The sequence below is a fragment of the Cardiocondyla obscurior genome, linkage group LG24 (assembly GCF_019399895.1).
Source record: "Cardiocondyla obscurior isolate alpha-2009 linkage group LG24, Cobs3.1, whole genome shotgun sequence".
Lineage (NCBI taxonomy): Eukaryota > Metazoa > Arthropoda > Insecta > Hymenoptera > Formicidae > Cardiocondyla > Cardiocondyla obscurior.
In genome coordinates this window covers 776168-792465 of record NC_091887.1, presented here as the reverse complement: position 1 = coordinate 792465, position 16298 = coordinate 776168, and the positions used below count along the sequence as shown (strand labels likewise).

Below are 16298 nucleotides of genomic sequence, written 5' to 3'. Positions count from 1 at the left end.
AGGATCACCGCGGCATTAATCCTTTGTGCGAGGCGCATCGCAAAACTTGACGAAGAGTAACAGGCGGAAATAAGCGATCCCTATCGCGAGGAACAGAAGAAACCCCGTAAGCCGATACCGAAAGAATTAGCTGCGACGACGTCATTTAAGCGAGTTGCCGCGAACTTCCGTAAGCTCCCCACGTTAACTAGAGACGCGGAGAAACCGCGCGGGGGCTTACAAAGTGTAACGTTTGTGACTCCTGGTGACCTGAGCCTTCGCCGCGAGCACTTTCTCGCCGTCCTGAACGGGAAGCGCAATTATTTTATTTCCATTTTACTTCCACCTCGGCGCACGCACTTGTTTTAAATAGTTGAGGCGACTTTGCCGAAGCGACCTGGCAGCCCACCGCGTTTTGATTATTCCGAAGTTCGGACTCCGAGAGTTGCGAAAGACCTTTAAAAGTACGGGCTTCCACCGCGGAGAGTTGAGAATTATTAATTTACCCGCGTTCTAACTCGTATTAAAGATCGTAGCGCCAGTGAGCTTTTAAAGAGATAAATTTTATATAAATTCCACGCTCCTCAAAATGCAAAGACGAGAGTGCACGCACATTTTATGAAACGCGCTGCATTATGTATTTTGCGCTTAATAAAGGGAGAGCCGGCCGAAAAATTCGTCAACCTTTTTCCGTGCGATCGTAAACACTGTTGCGCGGACGAAGCACGCAGCGCGCGGGGCTCGGATGCTGAGGAAAATAATAATTTTTCTCCATATACACAGGCGGATAATCTTCAATAATGTATGAAGAGCTTTCGCATGAAAGATTCACGACGCGACGGCGCTATATATAATACGCGTTCGTTTACTAAGAAGATGGAGTCTCAGATTTCTCGCGGTTTTCTCATAATTTAGTCCCTTCCGACCGCGAACGGAGAAAGAAGTGAGATATCGAGGTCACGTGCATTTCAGGACCAAACCGGGCCGCCGATCCCGCGAAAGGGTGAGGAAAGGGGGGGGGGAAGTGGGTGGGCGCGGCGACAGGGGGTGAGACGCGGGAGTCCGGTATTCACCGAAGGAGAACGAGATGCGACAGTTAAAAGCCTCGCACAGTCTGCAAGTTTCTGGTACGACGGCGATACTTACGAGCGATTTGAGATTTAAGGTCGACTCGGCGCCATTCATCGCTAAAAGCCTCGTATCTGCGCGGCTGTCGGTTTTAATGATTAATACAGCTCGTCGCTCAGGGATTAAGTCGCAGCAGATAGGCGACTGTAACGCGCGAGAAAGGAAAAGAGAAATAGAGAGAAAGAGAGAGAGAGAGAAAGAGAGGATGAAAGGATCAACTGAATCGAGTTACATTTTTACATTGACCTGAATCTCGCTCCCCAAATCGCGGATCTTGAGAGCGTCACGGTGTCGCGAAGCCGACAGAGGATTTACACGAGGCGCGTTAGAAAGTACGACGACAATTTGCGCGTTTAAACTCAATTACGCAATTATTTAATATTGAAAATTAAAAGATATTATATACTCCCGCGAGCCGGGCGTTCCGAGAAAATCTTGAGAAGCACCATGGCGCACAGTTAAGAATTCGCGGAGACGAAGCGACTGGTACACGTGCCACGTAATTTCCTCCTCCGTTCCGCCTAATGAACCAATTTTCCTCACTACGTATAGCGACGCGTTTATTTCTGTTTTTCTTTTTTTTTTCCTCTATTCCCAATTTAAAAGAACGACACGCAAATTAGGTATAATACAGACGGCCGCGGAGAAAAGGTTAAAGGTTAGCGGAGTTTCATGCAAACCTTACGCACTCCCCCTCGGGCACATTTCTATGGCGTCGCCGAACTGGTAGCCGCCGTCGCTGTCGGCACCTGATAACAACGTGCCGGGCATCGAGCGAAAATAAAAATACGAGACGCGGCTTTTGTTCGGCCGCGATGAGTCCGAACAATTCCCGTCCGCCCGTTTAATCGCGACGTCCATTTATACGGCGGGGAGCAGGGAAAACTGCGGAAGGGAGAGGCGGAGGGAAAAAAAAAAAAAATAATTGCGAACGCGGCGACGAGGATCACTGGCTTCGTTCGGAAGAATCGAGCGATCTCGCTCCTTTGTCCGGCAGGATGCTCCTTCCATCGCCGCGGTATTGTTCATAATCCTCGACTCGAAAGCGCCCGCCGAGATTTTTTCTTTCTTTCTTTTTTTTTTTTTTTTTTTCACGACCGCCAATTGTCAGACTGCATTTCGCACGTCGGTAAAAGGGGGGAAAGGGCATAACGCCGTCGAAGCGGATTAAATCGCCGCACGTAATCCTGTCGCGAGCACCTGCCAATCCGTCCCACATTTCGCTAATTAATCTCGCTAATTATTCGCTAGTTGGGCTCGGCGGTAAAAGCAAAAAGCAGTCACTTTTTTCAAGCTGAGGGTTCGCGATGACGGCGCGACTAACCGCAAGAAAAATCTTTTTCCGCCCCCTTTTAATTTTAAAATAATTTATAAATCTTTATAACTTCATTGGCGCAAAAAAAAAATATATATATTATATATTATATTTTTACTGAAGCACATGATAAATTATTAATTATATTTATATTAATCTTATACCGATGGTAATAAATAATAAACGAAAACAAGTCTAATAATTTATTGGCGCACTAAATTAATAAAATCGCATTCAAAAGTGCATAAATAAATGCATATCCCGCTAATAAATACTATCTGAAATATCTGAATCGATATGCGGGCCAAGAAAACGCGGATAGTGAAGATAGTTCTTCGAGTTATTTCCACGGGACAAAAACTGTTTTTACATTTGGAATGCAAATACGAAGAGAGCACACCGGCGCTTATTTCTGTTCAACAGTTAATTGGTTTACAGCGACTGCAAACTTATTTAGTAGCGGCAAGGTAAACTATTAATTAATATTCCTGTTATTCCGCGTTTTACATCACGCCGGCCAAGAAGACAGAGTGCCCTTTATTAATCCAATTCACGGGCGACTAATCTCCGAGAGAATCAACATTTATATTTTCTGATAAATAAATCCCAAAAGGGCCCCCGCGCCAAACGAGCTTAGGTTTGTTAATTAGATCACAACGATAAACTCTCGACGCGCGCGGAGATAAACTCTTAATTAATTAATTAAAAGAACTCACTCCGGCGTGGAGGATCCCCCATCGGTTACTTTCTTTTAAAGTTTTACCCGGGGGCCGAAATCGCTTAAACAAGAATTATTTGCGCATTCACAGTTGACCGAGCGGTCAGAAATTCGCAACGAATCAATATAATTGCGCGGTACACGGAATCCATTTGGCTGATAAATTTTTAGCGACATAGAAATTAAAACTTACATTGGATTTTCGATGTTTGTGTCTGCAATTTATATTTTTTTTTTTATTTTTATATTTTTTTTTTTTTATATATACGCACGAATTTATGTCCGCCATAAAATCGTGCAATTGTTAACAAACACCGGACGCGAAAAAACGGACTGATAATATTGAATAAAGCAGCGTCATAGTTGTATCAAAATTGCGTAGCAAAATTATATAAACCTAGCAATGATTACAAGCATAACAATAAAATAGTTTGCAAACGCATAATTTTCATAATGATTCGGTAAACAAGGGACGAACTTTTACCGCGCGTTAATTAAATGAACTCTCATCGGGAGAGTGCCAATATTCGCCGTAAAACAAATGTTTATTTCGTTAATTCGCTCACGAGATGGGAAGAGGAATTCGGACGGAAAATACAACACGTCGAAAATGTTAAATCAATCTTCTTCGTTATTTGCCGCTTGGGTCCCGTCCGTAATGACCGCACGCGAAACAAGGAACTAATTGGAGGCGATCTTATTTATCACGCGGTAGGTTTATCAGGAAATGCGGTAGACGAACTATTAATAATTTTCTAGTAGCATCAGAGCGCCGCGTAACAATTTACATTATGCAACTTCAGACGGAGAAACACAGAAATAATTGCGGTGCCCTCTCCTATCTGGAGAGCAATAATTCTTACATGCTCTCGTCCTGCGTCTCGCTCATCTGTCGCCTCGCGTAATAAATAGCGCGATTCCCCGACGAATTCTTAAGATCGCCGCTCCTTCCAAATCTCCGCGCTTGACAGTAGATTGGATTTCTATTAACGGGATAATCGCGCTAATCCCCACGCGATAATCACACGGCGACGAATTAACGGGGTCCTCCTGCCCGTCAATTACCATAATTAATCGGCGATTGATTAATGGTGACACGTGGAATAACGCGACGTCCGAGCGCGTCGATTGTTCGTACCGGGCGATTAATCGAGCCGCCGAAATTCTCCCCCGTTCTCCCGGGCCGTCCACGGGGGGATAATTTATTTACCAGGCGGCTCGTTAATAAATTAAGACCGGCGTGAAAGCTTAATGAAACGTCTCGTGATGTCGCCCGAAGAATTACGAGCTTTTCCTCTCTCTCTCTCTCTGTATTTCTGTCTGTCTTTCTCTTTCGGGCTCTTTGCGCCGAGAGACCGCAAAAAGGATTCCGACCGGTCGCAGGGACTCGCGATTACGACCCCGAAGGATCGAAATGCATCCACCGGTGTGTTTCCGGGAGCGAGAGATAATCAATCTCTTGCCAAGAAAATAAGTAAATCGGAATAGGAACTTTCAGTAATAACGTTTCCATAAAACTTCTTTTTAATATTATTATTTATTTTTATTTTTTTTTTTTTTTTGAAACGCACCTCGACTCAATATCAGACTTATTGTTGAACTACACCGTGCACGTCGTGAAACAGAAGCCAATAAATTCAGAGCGAGGTGGTCCTTCGCCTAGTTCCATAACTGTGTGCTCGTGCCGGCCACCGTGCCGTGTATCCTGGTCGGCCGAGCGAGGGTTTTTTTTTTTTTTTTTTTTTTTTGCGACCGAGAGGAATATTTTCCCTGCAGGACGAGAAAACGCCGGGACCATTGTTCTGAACGGCGAGCGTGGAAGAGGGAAAAGTGGAAAAAGACGTAACGAACAGACGCGACCGAAGAAAATGGATCGACCGGTCATTTCGTCCCTCCACCCACTTTCCGTCCGCCTCGCCGCCGCTGAAAGGGTATATAGCCCCCTTTTTTAGGACCGCTTGTGCAAAAAGAGGACACGCGAGCAGTTTTTCGACCCAGCTCCTCTCTTCTTTTTTTTTTTTTTCCCCTTTTTTCTTTTATAAGACAGCCTTCATACTGACAGATCGACACACGGGAGAGTCGTATCACGCCGTTCGGTGACTCACAGCGAAAGGGACAAAATAAAAAAGAGATAATTCGCACATAGATCAGAGAGAGAACGAAAAAGGGAAAAAAAGAAAAGGGGAACGCACAGTGGAATTTATTGCAGTCCGCGCTCGGTGTTGGACACTGGCGAATCGAACTAATAATTCGACCAACCGGAAATATCGGCGAAATGCAGACTTTTCACTTGCGCGAAATTATTTGCGCGCCGGCGATAAAACATTTTTATCCGTCGAAAAGGAACGCAAAAAGTATGCCGAGTACGTGCTACATTCGTGCGTTAAAAAACAAGGGGAACGAGGGGCTAACAGATTTAAGCTGCTCGATGTATTTGAGCTTTGCGATTCGATTGGACGTTTCGACGGCGGAATGTCGAGGCTCGGAATTGTAATTACCGGAAATCGAATGGAAAACGCGGTCCTGCAGAGCGTTGAATGTTACAAGAATTAATTACAACGCTTCGTAATAGTCCGGAGAAAAGCCCGCGTGCGTTTTTAATGGCGCAAGGAAGTACGCGGTGCCGCGATATTATTGTAAATATGATTACGGGCTTGCGAGCTCTCACACAAGCTTCATGGACGTGCATTAATAACGCGCCCGCGCCGCTGGCATAATTCCATATTTTTATTACAAATCCGCGTATGCGTTGCACCGCGCATTACCGCGAACGTCAACGAGAACGGTTTGGGGAAGCTGCAGCAGCGAGTCCTTTCGATGCGCCAGTCCGCAGAGTGCACTGTATCTTTTACCCCAGTTTTCCTCCCCCTTCCCACCCTCGTACGTCCTCCCTTACCCTCCGTACATACTGTTTCTCTCTCGACGCGCGATTTAATTTAAGTTTAATGCGAGCCGGCGCACGTGGTCACGTACACTCAACAATGGCGAAAGGCTTGGTATCCAAGTGGAGAAACGCATCGGCGAAATTCACGCCGACGCTTCCCGAACATCCCGGCGTCGTAACTTAATCTACCGGGTGTCTCGAAGATAAAAGCAATAGAAGGAATCCGCGAACAGGGATTTCTCTCGGCTTGGTCTTTAACGCCACGCGAATCGCTCCGGATTTATCGCCGTTCGATACGTGGGTATTCTCGCCCGGTCCGACACTGATTCGATTTGAAAGCAGCCGAAGGTTCCGCGAGGTATATGTGGATCAGTTTGACGTGGTGCACTTAATTTTTTTTTTTCTACCGCTTTCAAATGGGCGAATAATCGTAATAATGATTGTAATCGATGGTAATTAAAATAAGGCAAGGGAGAACTTAATCAGACGCTTGAAGCGGCACTTTAAACTCACCTCCTAGAGTCTAAGTTTCACGACTATCGCTTTAAACGAAACGCCTTCGATCGACGTCGCGATATGGTGGGCACGTGAAGCACGTGCGCCCCATGATAGCGTCGAATAAATATCCAGGTTGAAAAATGTCGGCGATCGGCGATCGTGGAATCGGCTATTTTCGCGATCGCAGGGAGGCGGAAGTTTCGACTCGACTCCGAGAGCGCAATCTTATTCTCGTTGATGCATTTTGCCGTTATTACTTTGTGTTTGTTATCAAATAACTTGGGGCAAAAGTCGTAGCAACAATAATTTTACTCGGCGCTCCGCTATCTCTCGAACGTTCGTTGTAGATAAATAATAGCAGGCAGCATTTATACTGCAGGAGTACAAGTACCTCGTTAATAAGCATGTATATCGAGCTAATTGCGTTTACAGAAATAACTCAAGTTTCAAACTTCTTTTTCCCCAATTTTTTAATTTTTTTTTTTTCTTTTTATTTTTTTTCTTTTTTCTTTTCCTTTTTTTTTTAAGTCAAGTTTATCGATACTATTGCACTCATATCACCCGTTACTGTACGTTCCGTGCTCAAAAAGTTTTCCAGAGGTAAAAGTGGCTTTTATCGCCGCCGCGCTATAATCGTTTCGCTTATGCGCGTTCGTCGAGGTGTCGCGAGATAATCACCTCGCGCGAAAATCTCGCGCGCTAATCCGGGCGCCGGAAAAATTGCTGACGCGCGGAATGCGATTTTGTTTCGCGAGTGCGTTACCGTTCGCGAGATAAAATTGTGCTCTTTTGATCAAAGGCGCAGAAGCTTTTTCACTAATTTGAAAAACATCGCGCGCTTTCGAGAGATTTTCGGCACGCAAATTAAATGCCACCCGAAATATTAACCCTTTCAATTCCGGCTCGCGAGGCTTTCAATCCGAAAATTGATCACTGTAGATTTCATTTCACTCCGACTCTCGGTATTTTTGTTCAAAGTAAATTAATGATATTAAACACATTTCACGTATAACGCGTCGAACAAAATTTAGAGTTTCCTGTTAGAAAAGCGGCGTTAGCGGCATTAATCCCGCGAGCGCCGTGCCCGACGTTAATTTTGATTAAATGCTGATGCGAAGGGGGACCTCTCTTGATTTATTATCGCAATATTTACGTTTAATACGCGTCTCCGATATTTTCCGATATTTAACTCTTGACGCGGCCGGCGAGTATCCGACACGAGATAAATCTACTCAGAAAACTGGGCGAACTACGAAATGACTAGCCAACTTTTCCACAATACCCTCTGTCAGACACCGACCCTTTCGCTCCTATTCTTTTATTTCTAACACGTCGCTGCAATAGCCCGCGCGATCCGATCCACTTGCAGCATTCGGTTGCGCCGTTATTCAATTCATCGCCGGATTCAATTACCTCTGCGCGCGGTAACGGTGAGTAGAGGCATTTCCCCTGCGCGCACGTGCGGGGCACACATCTCTACAAGCGAGAACGCGCGCACACACACACACGTACGCAGAGACGCCGCAATAATCTCGCTGTAAAACTCGGCCACGCGACCTAGATCAACATCCACCTAGTTTTCAACTTCGCCGACTAATAGCGGCGATCCCTCTTCGATCCGCCGGTGGCCCAACGCTACCTTCACACGTCCAGTATCCCGTAAAAATATTTACAAACTTCCCCGCGACTCTTCTCACGTCCAAGTGGCCGATACCGCTATAACTTTCGTCTTTTACAAGCCCTCGTTACGCCACGAGACAAATGGTCCGTTGTTATTGCGACCGAGCGAACAATCGAATACCTCCGTGTATATATATATATTTTTTTTTTTTTCCTCACCGAGAAGCAAAGTCACGTGCAGTTGCTAATTAATTTGTGCTCGGGGCGTTCTTTATGATGGGGGGTGAATTACCCTGTTAACGCACCTTTATGCAAATTCCTGGACGTCAGGGAGAGTACACCGAGGGGGGCCCCCACGTTCGGGAAAACAATCTCTGAGCGACAGTCAACAACGGGTATTTACTTTGATGGCGGGCCACCGCTGGCGTACACCGACCAAACCCCGAGTGCCGCTTGACCGAGACCGGCGCTCTTTTTTTCGCTTCGCGACTCCACCCCCGACACTCCATCAATCACCCGGTAATGGCAGCCCTTCGGTTTTTATCCGCGCTTATGTGCGCGATATAACTCACGGGAGGCGCGATCGATACAATTCGCCCGTAATCGGGAATTAATTCCTCAAATTCCGCTCGTGCGAAGCGTAGATCTACCGCGGAACCGGCCCCAAGAACTTCAGCACGTAAGTGCGCCCCCGAAACGGCGTAACGAAACAATGCGAGTGAGAAATGAAGCGGGAGATGCCGCGGGACGATTTATTTCGCTAGCCGACAAGCGATATTTGAAGGGGAGATCGTTCGGATCGATTAAACAGCGTCGTCATTTATTTGAGGATTAAACCGGGAAAGAGTTCCAAAGGTGTAATTAATTTTCACGAACGACGAAAAATTTTCAGTGGAATTTACGACGCCTTTGTAATGCCCTCTTGTATATTAGAACTTGATAAATTGAAAAGCTCGGGGGTGAGGAGAGAGGAGATGATCGATCACTTTTGAAGATGTATCTAATGTCCGCTCTCTCAGCCTCGTGAAAGATAATTAACTTCAACGGCTGGCAACGGGAGGGGGAAAAAAAAAAATAGAAACTGTTTTTTCAATAAACTTATATACATTTCCATATAATCGCCCGTGATTTTCCGCCGCAGACGGCCAGTAATTGACGCCCGGTTTTCGCGTCACTTACGCGCGATCGACGTTCAGTTACACCGTAATGCATTTCGGGGCGGACTGGATTACGGGGTTGAATTAAATTCCTGCGTGATTTCGCGTTTGCGCGACGCGCGTTAAACGAACGAACGAACGAGCGATAAACGAGGGAGAGGAAGCGAAACAAACGGGAGGGGGAGGGGAAGATCCGCCGGATACCCGAGGGAACCGGAAGCCCTCGGATCCGCGCGTCGAACCGGCCGCGGTCGTCAAAACGCATCGGCGAGATAGCCGCCGACAATATGACAGAACAAACCGGCTTGCGGCGCACGCCACACGTCGTGCCGCTCGCGGGAAAAGGAAATCTCCGAGTGGAGTTTGACAGGTGACCCGTGAAGCCAAGCGATATGCGTCCGACATTAGCAAGCTCCCCGCTCCTTGTTCTCGTCGACAGAGACATTGATGAATAACACGGAAAGGGAAAGAAATAGCGGGAGGGATGGGGAGGGGAGGGAAAAGAAAGAAAAATGATCGGAGGAATAAAGAGAGAGCGGGGAAGAGATTGGTCCAGATATGGAGAAACAAGCGGAATGAATGAGACAGGGCGGAATGAAACTAGGAGAAAAAGACGCGGACAAACGGATCGATGGTACGGATAAATAGAGACACTTACTAGAGCAGGGCAGGATAAATGTCGGAAAAGAAGGGAATGGGAGAAAAAGAAGGAGAGTGGAATGAGGATTTTATTATGCCTCGGGGGCGAATCGTTTCAGGTACGATACACGTACGTATCGGGAAATATACAGCGAGCGATTTACATAGATAAGTGCGAAACGTATGGAGTCGAGCCGTAATGACGACCAACAAGAGTTCTGAATTTCCGCGGTGTATGTAAAATACGACAGAAAGAAATAGACGGTCGAAATTTCGCCGAAAGAGGACCCTCCGGTAATAGAAACGCGATACATACGATTTTATCATCGTTGCGTCACCTTAAAAAAAAAAAAAAAAAAAAAAAAAAAAAACATCTAATAGAAAGCTTCTTGCGGAAAGTGAAGGTAAATAAAGGAGGCGAGTTGCGGCGGACAGATAGGGGTGTGCGATAAGGAGCGCGATGGCATCGAGAGAGGGCCGATAAATCTCGATTGTACGAGCACATCGGAACTACCGCGGCGTAATCCGATGTAGCTACACACGTGGAAATGACGTTGGCATACAGAACGGTCGCCCGTGTATACGCGCGGCCACCGGCTTTACGACCGTAGTGGACGCGAGCGAGTCCGACGCTCCGGAGCTATCATCCGGTCCAACTTTGTTCGGCGGAATTGCGGGCGGCTTTGATGACGGATCGATGCGCATCGTGAGCTGCGTACTGCCCGGCATCGTTCTAATGAGACGAAACGACACGGGCGCAATAACGCGATCGCGAAACACAGCGAAGAACGTTTCGCCAAGCAAGCAGTCGGCCGGATCGTTCGTTTCGTTATGAAACTACGTCTGTTTGTTCAAACTCGATTCGATGATGGATTACAGCAATGAGAGATACGCGCAACTATATTCTATATAGACAGAGCTCAACCTTTGAAAGAACCATACGATGTACGATGGCACGAAATGCTCGCAGATATCGGTACTTCAAATCCCTAAGCCATTCGATCCCGACGTTCAAATTCCGTCCCGGTAAAACACGACACGAGCACGTAATAATACCGTTATTAAATTGCAAAAAGCTGAGATTTTCGAGTGATTGTAATTAGAAAATCGTCTCGAGGTGATTATTATTTAAGACTACTCTCTCTCTCCCTCTCAAAGTCGGTCTAATTAAAGAGCGCGCTAAAAGTTTTAATAACGATGACCCAGATTGTCTCAATATTTAGCTACATCCGATGATCCTGTTTGAAAACGTCGATCATTTCGGACTTCATTATTTGAACGGTAAATTTGTGTGTCCGCTAATTAGTTTTATTTATATGCGATGTTTACTCAATTATCGTAATGATCGACCAGTGCGGGCACGAATTTTGTTTCAAGGCTTACCGGGGTAAATGCCCGATTATGGATTTCGCATTTATTTGGCCCGAGTCGTTTATCAACGTCAACAGGGATGCGCGATTTTTGAAGCTTAACAATATTATCGACGTATCATCGGATTCGCGAAAGCGCCGATATAACACGCGCCATGCAGAAATGGCGTCGGCATTAGTCGTCGGGCGCTCATGCAATTTTGCGATTAAATACTGCAAATACAATCCGCTCGCGAAATTTATTTCGCAGTGTCAACAGCATTTTTTTTTTTTTTTAATTCAACGGCATGCACACATGCAGCCCCGCTTTCGAGATTGACACGTTAAATAAATGTTTTATATAAAACTTTGACGCGCGGCCGGCGTCGAAGTTACGGGATGAGCCGCGCCTAATTTCCGCAATGCGTATCATTTATTCAATCGTGTCGGCGAGCATATAAAATGATTTGCGCGATCCTCAATTTTCTAACGCCCGTTGCTAATTGAATTATTACTCCCCCGAATTTACCCTTTATCTATTCGCGCCCGTGCTTACGCCGGGCGCGCGCGTAAAACTATCGCGCCGCTGGAAAATTCAGTAATGGGCGCTTTCGATAGCGTATCGATGTCGCCGGATATGCAAATCTGCAATAATCCAAATAGTAAATCACTGGAACTGGCGCAATAGTTTGTAATTGTATTATTGCTCCTCGACAGCTATAGCCAGATTTACAAGCCGAGAGAGGTATAGCTGATCCGTCAACAAGCTGGTAATGATGCAACATGGCCGTTAATAATCGTCCATCCGTGATAACAATTTACTAACTGATCGATAATTTCCACTCGGTGATTCTACATTTCAACGAACCTTCAGTTATTTATTATGAGTGCTATTATTTTAATTATCTCCTTAGCGAGCGAGGGCGTGTGGGTATGCGCGCGCGGACGTTTCCATTATATTTATTTTATTACTGTACTTTATAATTTCGAAATTTCGAAAAGCGCAATTAAAAGCACGCAATATATAAAGATAATTAACATGTTTATGAGACACAACGATATCGTTATACGCTTAATTTATTTACCCGTGATACGGGAGGGCCGAAATCCGTGTCCGAGAGCTCCGCGATAACGCGAGATTACTTTGTGCCCCAAAACTGTTTGTTTAATTATCGTCGGACATAATTTTTCGGATTTTAAATATTTATCCGACGCCGCAAACTTGATTACGTTACCATTGTATTTTATTTTCGGTACGGCGACTCCGCAACTTCGGCGCCGGGAGCTCGGCGGTGCTCTCCTACGGTAAAATGCAACCTTGGGTTCGGATTTAACGTAATCCGAGGAAATTATGCTCGGAAATCGTGTTCGCCATTTGCCCGTAGAAATGGATGCACGCAGACACGTACTCAGCTTCATAAGCGAGTTACTGCGAAATACAAATGCACGTGTGGTTCAAAGCCGCGCCCTGGAGCTTCCCCGTCGACGATTCAAGATTTAATACCGCGCCCGCTGATTAAATAATTTTTAAAAAGACGTGGAATGCGAATACCATGTAAAGCTTCATCGTAATATTGTAAAAATTCTATTCTCCTTTATCGCGGAATATCTTCAGAAAAAATAAAATAAAATAAAGAAATGGAAAATAAAAACAAGAATAATACGGGAAAAATCGGATTAAAAAAGTTCTTCTCGAAACAGTCGTGTGCTTACGAATGTAACTAGGATGAGCGGGACCGCGGAAATGCAATTCGAAAATTCTTTATGCAGCGAAAGCAATGATCCGCGAGCGAATCGTGCTGCAGTGCTGCAGCAGATTTATTAAGTGCAATACAGTCGGTTGCGCAACTGCGAAACAGGCTGGAATCGACTGGCAACTTAATTGGTGGTTACCAGTCATCGTACTTGGAACGCAAGAACTTGCTTCGGGGCGGGGGCTTAATGAAATTAGCGGGAAAATACTGCACGGAATAATGAGTTTCCACGTGCGCGCTTAATGTTCTCAGGGAACTAGTTCCCTGAATAAAGATTATGCCTTTCGTTAGGAAGAACCGCTGTATTTTATTCCTCAATAAATGTCAGTCGAAAGCGACATGCATTGATAAACAGATCCGCGAATTTTCCTTAAATTGCGACATTGGTGCAACGTATTGGTGCACGTATTCGTGTACGTATTCTCGCCGTTGCCTCATACCTCGCTGCCATCCGCGGCATCCAATAAACGTCTATGTCGCATTGAATCGCCTTTGACTTCCCCGGCTACCGAGATTCGTCTAACTGGAACGCTCGTTGTTGATGCGACTCACGTGAGTGACCGAATTACCGTTTAACAGCTCCACACGCGACTTGTTAATGTTCCCTCCCCGGATCTTACGCTCTCCCGTTCTTATTTTATTTAAATTTAATTCTGCCTGCCGGGGAAATAGTTAGATTAAAATTTACAGTTTACCAAGTTTTAACGAAAATTTATTCCTTTTAAAAATTATGTTTCTTGCGCGGCAATTAATTTCCCACGTAAATTTCCCGCGGAGTTTCACCCCGGCGGGTCCTCTTCTCACCTTTATCTTTACTCTCGGACGACTCGTGACTGGAAAATAGACCGTGTTTGACGACGCTATGTTAATATTTACGTTTGCCTATGATAGAGAAGCCGGTGGATATTACACGGTCGATCGGAGTAACCCGCGATTCAAAATAAAGTCAATAATCGGGACACTGTTCCGCCGACGGGAAAATAAACTAATTAACATCCTCCGGTAGGAGCGCTTTCGGCATTTCGATATTCTGACCGCAAATTTCCCACCGCGCGCCTGCCAGCTTCCATGATACTCGCTCACAGGGAGAGACGAGGGTGGAAGCTGGACGGCCAGGGAGATACGAGATAGACTACAGACCTTTACTCTCCTCGATTATTCACCTAAAAAAAAAAAAAAGCGACGTGCTCGGGTTTTTTTTTTACGAGATATATAGCGAGAGAAACGACGGCTCGTCGAATTTCTCCTCGGGAGGTGGCGGCGAAATTTAGATATTTAAGTTCGTTCGCCAGCGAGCTTCCCGCTCGATGCGACTTAAATTATCTCAGGTCCCTCGAGCCTTGGGGGGCGAAAAAGGATCGAATGGGTTAGCCGATGTGCCGCAAGCGTCCTCGGGGGTGGTACTAAATTAGATAATGAAGCAGACTGCCGCTATCTAGCACGCCCCCGCTCGACTATGCGGACTGCCGGGCTGAAGTGTATCGCTCCTGATAATCCGCCTTGCTTAACTCAATAAAGACGGCATGGCGAAGTGTCGAGAAGTCAGGGGGTTCGCAGATTAAAAGCTGGCTCTCGTTACTTCGAGCCGACGCGCCGATCGCTCCCTAATAATCGCCAGACGCGCGGAAGTTTATTAACATTTTATTGATACGCCTATAAATTACGCGAGACGCCGGGTTACATGAGCGTAAATTATTTAATGCGCCGTCATTAATCAGCGGGGTAGGACAAGCTCCTTACGAGCGCTAAATTATCCGGCGCACAAAGAAATATCGGATGAAGTTTACGGCGCCGAGTGAAAGGTTTATTACGATGTAAATTATATTATTAAGCGAATTAACAGGGAAAACGCAAATGTCGGAACCGCGCGAGCGAGGCGAGGCGCGAGCGTGCGTCAACTTCTAACAACGTTACAGCTACGAAATTCGTAATTAGGAGCGGACAAAAGCAGAAAATTGAACGCGCCTGGCGTGCATCGCTCGCGCAAAGGCGGAAATCCTCTTACCGAACTACACATCGAAAGATGGTGGTTTCTCGCGCGACGGCGAGCACCGCAATTCCACGTCGCATAAGTTTCGCGACGAAGTTTCGATCTGGTCGCCGCGAAAGCCGCGAGCGATTGCGATTCGCGGTGTGTTCACGGAATTCTCTCTCTGTCGGACTTGTCCCTGCGGAATTACACTCCCCCGCCGTCCCTTGCCGCATCACTTATCTAACATCTTCGTAAAACTCGCGGAAATATCGTTTTGTTAATTAGCGTTGCTGTCCAAGTTCATCGAAAGTAACGGAGGGAAGGATTCGAAATTGGAGTCGTTAAGTAACCCGCGGCGGAGTACGGCAAAGCGAATGAATAATGCTTCGATGGACGCGCCCGCTTTCATCTCTCGGCTCAGTGATCGCGGCCTCGTGAACGTTAGCGTTTATTGCGCGACGGTAATCCTTCGAAACGGAGCCTAATCATTTTTAATTCAACGAAGTCGATAGCTTCGTACGGAAGCTCCGCCGTCGATTTTGCGGCGATGCATATTTATGTAGAATTATCAGCAGCTCGGCGCGTCACACGGATTTTTATCCGGTAAACGAAAGGAGATAAATAATTCTGTGTTAAAACTCGAGAGGTAGAGCGGACGCTCTCATGACGCTCTCCGTCCACATTCTACGCGACGGCCGCGATAAATATGAGGTAACTTCTCCGACAGCCTGAACCACGAAATGGCTCGGTCAGGGCTTAGTGCGACGCCCGCCAAGAAGAAGTGTTATTGTCTTCGTGGGAATTAGCAGCGACTTAATGCCGGAAATTCTCGCCGCCGACTTATTCCGCCCTCGTGCGGGTCGATCTCTCGCGTTTCGAAGCATGTCACGTAATAACGTCGGGACGGGCGGGGAGGGGAAGGGGCAAATCCGACCGACATTCCCACCTCGGCAAGAAAATTTCGAGGTCCGCATAAATTTTTTATGCGCTAGACCGGAGAGACGGCCAATTTTTGAGATTACGTCGGACTTGAGGAAGCTAAGAACGCGAAACGAATCGTTACAGGCGACACCATGGATATCATTGTCTTGTAAAAGAAATTAAAAACCAATATATTAAAATAATGTTAACTCCATTGCGGCTTCTCTGAGTGACACGCGAAAATATTTACGTTCATCATCAATATTCATTATGCCGATGTCGTGAAGTTAGTCCGCCGCAAAGTTTTTCTTCTCGGACGAGGAGACAATCTTGAGGGACTTCGAGATTAACCCTTTAAGAAGCT

General features: G+C 46.1%; 1 protein-coding gene and 1 long non-coding RNA gene across 3 annotated transcripts in view; one reads left to right on the top strand and one right to left on the bottom strand.

Annotated features, from left to right (window-relative positions):
* Positions 1–16298, bottom strand: part of LOC139111651 (leucine-rich repeat-containing protein 24) — a 111581-nt gene that overhangs the window by 37324 nt on the left and 57959 nt on the right. The gene's annotated exons all lie outside the window — the stretch shown is intronic.
* The window catches only part of LOC139111653 (uncharacterized), a 49335-nt gene that overhangs the window by 8583 nt on the left and 24454 nt on the right, over positions 1–16298 (top strand). The gene's annotated exons all lie outside the window — the stretch shown is intronic.